The sequence below is a fragment of the Gallus gallus genome, chromosome 6 (genome assembly GCF_016699485.2).
Source record: "Gallus gallus isolate bGalGal1 chromosome 6, bGalGal1.mat.broiler.GRCg7b, whole genome shotgun sequence".
Lineage (NCBI taxonomy): Eukaryota > Metazoa > Chordata > Aves > Galliformes > Phasianidae > Gallus > Gallus gallus.
Window position 1 is genome coordinate 18,079,581 of NC_052537.1, and position 7,390 is coordinate 18,086,970.

Here is a 7,390-nt window from a genome sequence, read left to right on the forward strand (position 1 = left end):
AGAAAAGCTCCCGCGAAGGCTCAGCACCCCAGCAGGCAGCTCCCAAACTGCTGGAAAGCGCTGCTGAAATCGCTTTTCCCACCCTCCTCACAGCAGTCCCTGCTCTGCCAGGGATCTGCAGACCACAGGCTGAAAAATAGCATCTGCCAGGATGCGAGCTCAATACTTAATATAGCGGAGCTTACTATTGTTCTTGTGATGTCCTCAGAGCTCTTACCTGGAGAACCCATTTTGTCACCTTTGGGAAGCTCACACTTCTGGTCTCACACTTCATCACTCTGCTCTCATCTTCTGAGCCTATCATCTGCCGCGGCAGAGGAATACCGAGTGCCTCTGCTCACCACACAGGGGAATGCGACAGATTATAAATGGTTGGGAAATTTCTGGATGCATAGATTTTCTTGTAGGAAAAAAAAAAAAAAAAGGAATCTTTTCTTTAAGGTATGTTATTTTTTTCCCCAGTAATCATAAGAAGAAATTGTAGTTCAAACTCAAAACCAACTCGCGGTTTTATGCTCTTTTGTTCTGTATTTTTGTTTCTGCTTTGTGTTCTCTCTTTCCTCTTTAAATCCCTTTGGCTTTAAAGAAGTGTTCCTTTTGGAGAGGAGAGCACTTATTGTTAAGCAACGGTATAGTATAGGAAAGGTGGGAAAATAGGACAGAAGAGAGTTTGGTATTTAAGGTACCAAATATTTTCTTTCTAGGCCACGTGCTGACACTGAAAATGTGGTTATGTGAAGAACTGAAATATCCAAGGCGAGAAGTTAAAACAACTACAAAACTTCAACAATTCCTTTTGATGAGAAAAAAAATATGCAAATATGGAAGCACCAATGCCTGCAACCGGGACAGACAGCGCTTGGAAATACTGCAAAAAATGTCACAACAGCAAGGCTGTGTTTTTCCCAAGTTGTTCTACAGACCTTTAAAGATGCTGCTTCATGAAATAACGAGTGGTTCATTCACCAACCCATCAGCTTGGGAAATATATGCAACACGAATTCATTTGTTTCCAGCTAATTGCACTTTCATTTCCTCCTCCTGTCTGTGCAAGGCGATGCAGGCTGAGGCTTGGAGCGGTGCCTCCCAGGCGGTGCCGCATGCACTGCTCTCGGTGTGCAGAGCCCTCATGGCAGTGCCCAGCCCAGCCGGGGGATGCAGCTGCTCCCTTCACTTGGGCAAAAAAGATTTGGGACCCATAGTTTAGAGGGAGGTGGGACTGGCAGTCCTCTCTCATGTTTTATTCCTGGCTTCTGCCGTTGGCGTGCTGTACAGTTGGAGTCAAACAAACGAACTTCTCTACATCTCAGTTACGCTTTCTGTAAAATGAAGGTAATAATATTTATCCAGCTGGGATGCTGCAAGGAGTAATTAATGTGTACGAATCACTTTGAATTCCTCTAACGAAGTGCAAACTGTATTAGTCCCCACAGAAACTGGTAATAGGTTTGTGTCTTCCTTCACTGAAGGTCTGACCTCAATCCCCCCGGGGTAATCTCGAGGAAAAACTCTTCCTCCTATTTGTATTAGAGCAGTTTGTAAGGGCCTCTCCCAGGCCAGAATCCCTGTTGTGCTTGGAGCTGTATGCTCATACAGTAACATACAGACCGTGCACTAAAGACCTTATATCTACAGTATGAAAATCTAGGAGAAAACAAGCATTAACCCTTTTTCAAAGGTAAATAACAAGGCACAGAGAGGAAACACCTTACCAGTAGTAGGTCTGTGAACTGAGGCTTTTCAGAAGACCATCACCTCAGATTGACTTTCCAGCTCGAGCTGAGTTCTCACATCACTTGTCTGATGTTTCACTTCCCCATTTTGAAGTAGCCAGTGGCAAAGGATTGAATCCCCCTCTGCTGGGATGGCTCAGAGAGAGCAGAATTTGGGAAGGTCAAAGTTTGCAGAGAGAGGACACCAATGGCTGCAGGTAGGGCATGTGACTGCTGGTCCTGTTCTTCATCTCATGCTCTTTTGGAGATCTGGATGTGTTCTGTGTTCTCATCTGAGTAAATCTGCAACAGTCCCTGCCCCAGACTGCCAAACCCAGGGAGAATCCTGCACTATTCCAGTATGTATTTTCTATCAGCGAAGATGTGATTCCAGCCCTCTGTCCTGGACTTTCTTAATCTGTCTGCTAAAAAAAAAAAATCACTGCTTGTGAAAGAATTAGTGGAATTTGGGTAGGAAATTGTTTCCTTGCTTTGAACAAATTTTTAGAATTCAAAAATATTTTCCATCATGAGTCTTAAACAGTTTTGCAAGTTCACCATTATAACTCCAGGCAGCCAGCCAGCCAACACCAACCCTTCAAATTAAAAAAAAACAAAAACAAAACAAAACCAGGAAATATCAGTTGATCAAACTCAACTTGTTTTGAGCAATTTCCTAATCGTTATTTCAGATTTCAATTTTCTTTTTACTGCATCCATACCTCAACTAGAGCAGTAAGCTGTTTCACACCAATATATTGGATTTCTTCAAATTTGGACTCATGAAGTATTCCCAAACTTGATTCCATTTTTCTCCCAACGTTAGAAATCAGTTTCAATTGTGTCTTTCCTGAAGGAAAAAAAATAGAGCAGAAAAATAAGCGTGTCAGAAAATTCCCCACCAGAGTCAATGATGGGCTGTTGGTCCCATTCGCATTCTGTGTTAGCCATGGAACATAGCCCTGTGAAAGCTGCATTTCACAGCCTTAGAACTGCTGATGCTTCATAGAAGGGACCTGAAGTAATGACCTCCTGGCCTGCTTGTCCTCAGGTGCATCACTACTAAGCCACCTTTAATACTATCACGCAGATGCCACAAGACCCTCTAGATAAAGATATTACTGTTTGCATGTTCCCTGCTCTTCCAAAGGGTCTTGAGAACTTACCATACAGAGATCCAACCAGCAAGGGGGGGTCCACTGGTTTCAGTACGCAGAAGGAAAGCTAAAGAGGTATTCCAATAGGACGAGGTAAAGGATGAATGTTGGCATGATGGGAAACGTGGGGAGACAAAGACTGAGACAAAGACTCTGGTGGTGTAAATGATTCCCACTCGGTGGATTTTCCAAGGCCATGTTAATGTACACTTGCAGAAGACCTGGTCGTAACCTGTAACATGCATCAGCCATGGACTCCTTTGGTGGCCAAGCAACCACGTGTTGGAAAGGAGCCACCGAGAGAGAGGGCACCTTCCCCTGGGAGACTCTTCCTGAGCAGCTGGCAGCAGAGCAGGACTTCTCGCCTGGCTGCTGCTGCCCATACTGCACACCTCTTGGGGCCAGGGTCCCTCATCCTCTAGCCAGCATTTGGCCAAAGAATGGGGGCTGTTTACAGGCGGCATCTGAAGATGCCGTTTTGAAGATAGCATGTGCAAGGATGGAAGGATGAGGGGAGGGGGTGGGGGAAGAGGAGAGGTACAGACACAGCACTCCTTGGCAGTGATTTATAGACTGGGTCAGACACAAATTGACTCGTATGCAAGAAATGTAAATGGAATCGAGACTTTTGATGGAGAAGCTCATTTTCAGACTTAAACGCTTTAGATTAAACACACTCACACACAAATGCTGGCGGGGAGGGTGTTTTATATAATTTACATTACAAATCAATTCATTATCCACAGAGGCAGGTTGCACTGATTTTCAAGGATCGGAGATTTGATGAAGAGGATTCATTTCAAGAAATAAACCTTTTAAATTAACCGCAAGATGAGGGAAATTTCTTTATTTAAAAAATGCGCCAGCCCCTTCTTTGTTTCTTTTATTATTATTAATATTATTTTCCATCCGGCTCTGGGTCATTAAGGAGGGCCCAGAAGTCACAGATTGCCTTTCTGAGGGAGGAGAGCTGAGAACTTCGAATGTCGCACATTTTGTCTGGCTCCAAACCCTTCATTTATTGCAACGCAATTTGTTACCTGCGGTTGGCTCTGCATGCCATTGTGCGCTGTGCGCCAGGACTGATTTAGCAGGGAATGTCCTCTCCACCTTGAACCTGAGAGGGGGAAAATCCCCCGGGAGAGGAGATGGAAGAACCATGACAGGCAGCCTTCCAGCTGCCTCAGAAGCGAAATGCCCACTGAGCTCTGGGAGAAGTCCCTTCCAGCTTTGGCACTGTGTGGAGTTCAGGAAACTCCTAACAAAGGCAGATGGTTCCATGAGGACACATTTAAGGTGCAGAGATAAAGAAATGGAACCAAAGGAAAACCTGGTAACAAACCAGATATGGGTCCTTACCTCCCATGCTGCCCGGAGGGTGAGCAGACCGCAGTGGAGAATAGCCAGGGCTAGAGGCAAAGCAGGAGGAGTGAAGATGATTGAAGGACATTACCCATCTTCCTTGGCAAAGCTTCAGAATACTGTCTTGGAGGAAAATTCTTTCTTGCTACCTAAGCCATTTGAGTACGACTTTTGTTCTCCTTCAGTCATTCCTGTCTGCAGCTCCCTTGTAACACCCAAGCTGGGATCTCCTGAAAACAGGTTGCAAAAGTAGCATTCCTGCTCCCCAGCATCCCTTCTGGCTGCAGCATGGAGAGAGGCAAAGCAAGAGAGAAGAGCAGACATCTACAATTTTGTTTGCCAAGCGCCTTTTTCAGATACTTCTGCATCAGGAAGCAAATGGCAGGGTCTTTTTCCTATTTGGACAAGAGCTGACCCTGTAGACACACAGCTGCACTCCCAGCTAATAGTCAACCACTGCAGCTGTGTGGGATGAGCCTGGGCTGGGTACTCTTCTCAGACAATGGCTGGGAATGGGCATCTTTGGAGTCTTAGGGCCATTTGCATCCCTCGGGGTCCCAGCAAACATTCCTGATGTGGAATTTTTCTCACTCAAAGTGGAATTTTCTTGAAGACTTCCTTCTTGTGGGAGGGCCCTGGCCACTGATGGAACTGCACAGCCCTGGGACAGGCAGGGCAGAAAGTGGCCCCAAATGAAGGTCCCAGCATCAGGTGAGCAGCAGTTAGTGGGGCTGGAGGGAGCCAAGACACCAGGGCTAATGGCTCCGATCTTCTGAAAAGAAGCCATGGGATCTTCAGTGACCACAAATGGCTAAGACCTCCATTTTACATCTCTTCCAAAAAGCAATCATACGCATTTTCGCAGGAGAGCTTTTATTCTCATGCAGATAGGGTAGGCAGTGCTGTGTCCTCTCCCAAGTGCATGCGGATCTGGTCAGTCCGAGCACACAGAAGAACGACATGAAACATGTTTGACCTTCACAACTTCCCTTTACAGACCAGCAAGCTAAAACCCTGAAGGAATTTTCCTGAGCGAGTTTGTCCAAAGCAACGTTCACCACCTCATTCAATATTTGCCTGCAAAAAAAAATGCCAATTATTGAGAGACAGTCCTGGCTGGGCATCAATAGGCAGCCAGGTGTGAGAAGTTGAAGAGAAATACATCTCATTAATGTGGAATTGTTTTTAGGTTAATAATCTTGCGTTAATTTTCCTTTAAAATATTGTCTTTGACCGTTAAACGCTCGCACTGTTATAAAAAGAACGTAATAAATGATCTTGAAGCAAATTCTCCTGCCAAATGTCATAATTTATTTGCATAATTAGCTCTTAATTTTAATTCAATATGCAAATCCACGCTTCCTTTAAATTGCAGCAGCCTGTTTCCCGGCCCTGGCTGCCATGAATTTATTGTGAGGCGGCTGTTTGAAGCCGCAGCTCTGCTGCCTTCTGGGGACGGTGGCGAGGGGGAGGGGGTGCCCACAGCCAACTTGAGTCACTTTTTGTTTGGGTTTTGTTTTGGTTCGCTTCTTATTAAGTTGGACCCCAGCCTGTTTCAATCCCTGAGCGTCCCCTTCTTTTCCCCAACAAGTCCCATTTCCCTTTGTCTTCCTCCTGCATTCTCTCACTCTTTTCTTCTCCTCTTTGGAGAAGACAATGTTGATCCTCCATGTTCCCTGCCCCTTGCCCCCCCATGAAAGACTCTGGCTCAAGTCAACCTGGCAACTGCTCTGCTCTCCTCCCCCCTCTGCTGTCTTTCTCCAGCCCATCCTCCGTGTATGCCAGCCCCTTGCTCTGCCTTTTCAAGATGATGCCTTCCTTCTCCTGGAGCAAAGTGAGGGGTAAAGGTGCAGGTCCTTGGCTTCCCATAAGGAAGGCTCTCGGCCTTTGTCCCCCTGGTACAGAGCCTCAGTCAGACAGCTTGGAGAGGTGTCTGGGTGGCTGAGTCCTGCTCTCCTCCATCCTCCCCAGCTGACCCAAGTGATGAGACTATGCTTGGCATGGTGTGGATGTATGGCACTGCTCCTTGTTGCCAACTCCGGTAGACCTGGGGCTGTGGAATACAAATCACTGGAGGTTTTTAGACACCTTGCTGCCCAGGGAAGTGGTGGAGTCACTGTCCCGGGAGGTGTTCAGGAAACCTGGAGATGTGGCACTGAGGGACGTGGTTAGTGGGTACGGTGGTGATGAGTTGACGGACTAGGTGATCTTAGTGGTCTTTCCCAACCTTAATGATTCTGTGATTCTATGATTCCATGGCCACAGCTAATTGACATGCCCCAATTTCTTTTGTGCCTGAAGGGCTTCAGATCCCGTTATTGCCCCAGGGCACAAGGAGTGTAAGAAGGACACACAGACTCCTCCCATTGCACTGTATGGCTCTGGTAGTGGAGTGGGAGAGATGGGTGGTGGAGTAACGTGAGCTTAGGGTTTAGCCCACAGGTTAGGGAATTAAGCAAAAAGGACAAATTAGCCTAGACAATAGGAGATCTTTTTCACTGGGAGAAGGCTTGGGGGAGATAGATATAATTAAATGTTGCCTCATCAAAGTGGAGGCAGTGTGCAAGCTGCTCCCCTTTGTAACTCTATCGTGCTCACCTCCCAGGAGGACCGTCCAGGTCGGGTGCCCTCCCTCCCCCAGGAGCGGGACAGCCGGGAAGGGCTGGCAAGGCGGAGGGCTTGGGCTGGGGGCTGCAGGGAGGAGAGGGTGCTGGTGTCTCATTACATCCCTTAGATCTCTGGAGGGGAAAAGAAAAAGGAAAAAAAATCCTCAAACCCAAACCACAGGCCTTTGTTAGAAACGCTGCCCAAGAAATGATGGGAAGGAAGAAGACAGGAACAGCTCAAATTCAGTCCTTCGATAATTAAAGCTTGCAAAAGAATAAAAGGGGAGGGGGAAAAAAGAAAAAAAAAAAAAAAAAAAAAGGGTTTTCCCTCCTCCCACCTGCTTCCAAAATGGGGTTGCTGTAGCTTCCTGGGAACAAAGGGATGTGGTGAGAATGGGCAGTGAGGAGGCTTCTGCTTGATCCCACAGAGCCTGGGAGGGACGAACATGGCCCTGCAGATGGGAGCCCCTCAGCAAAGCCAGAGAAAAATAGGGGGAAATGTGTCTTTCTATCGTGCTGCTCATCGGAGCAGGGATCTGACTCTCTGGTCCGA

The 7,390-nt window shown here is 46.8% G+C and overlaps 1 long non-coding RNA gene across 7 annotated transcripts in view; it reads left to right on the forward strand.

Moving 5' to 3' along the window:
- The window catches only part of LOC101749795, a 326,633-nt gene extending 321,114 nt beyond the window's left edge, over positions 1-5,519 (forward strand). For all 7 annotated transcript variants that reach the window (XR_005861100.2, XR_005861105.2, XR_005861103.2 and 4 more), the window contains one exon: positions 705-5,519. This is a non-coding gene — a long non-coding RNA (uncharacterized LOC101749795). The remainder of the gene's footprint in view (positions 1-704) is intronic.
- The last annotated feature ends 1,871 nt before the right edge of the window (positions 5,520-7,390 follow it).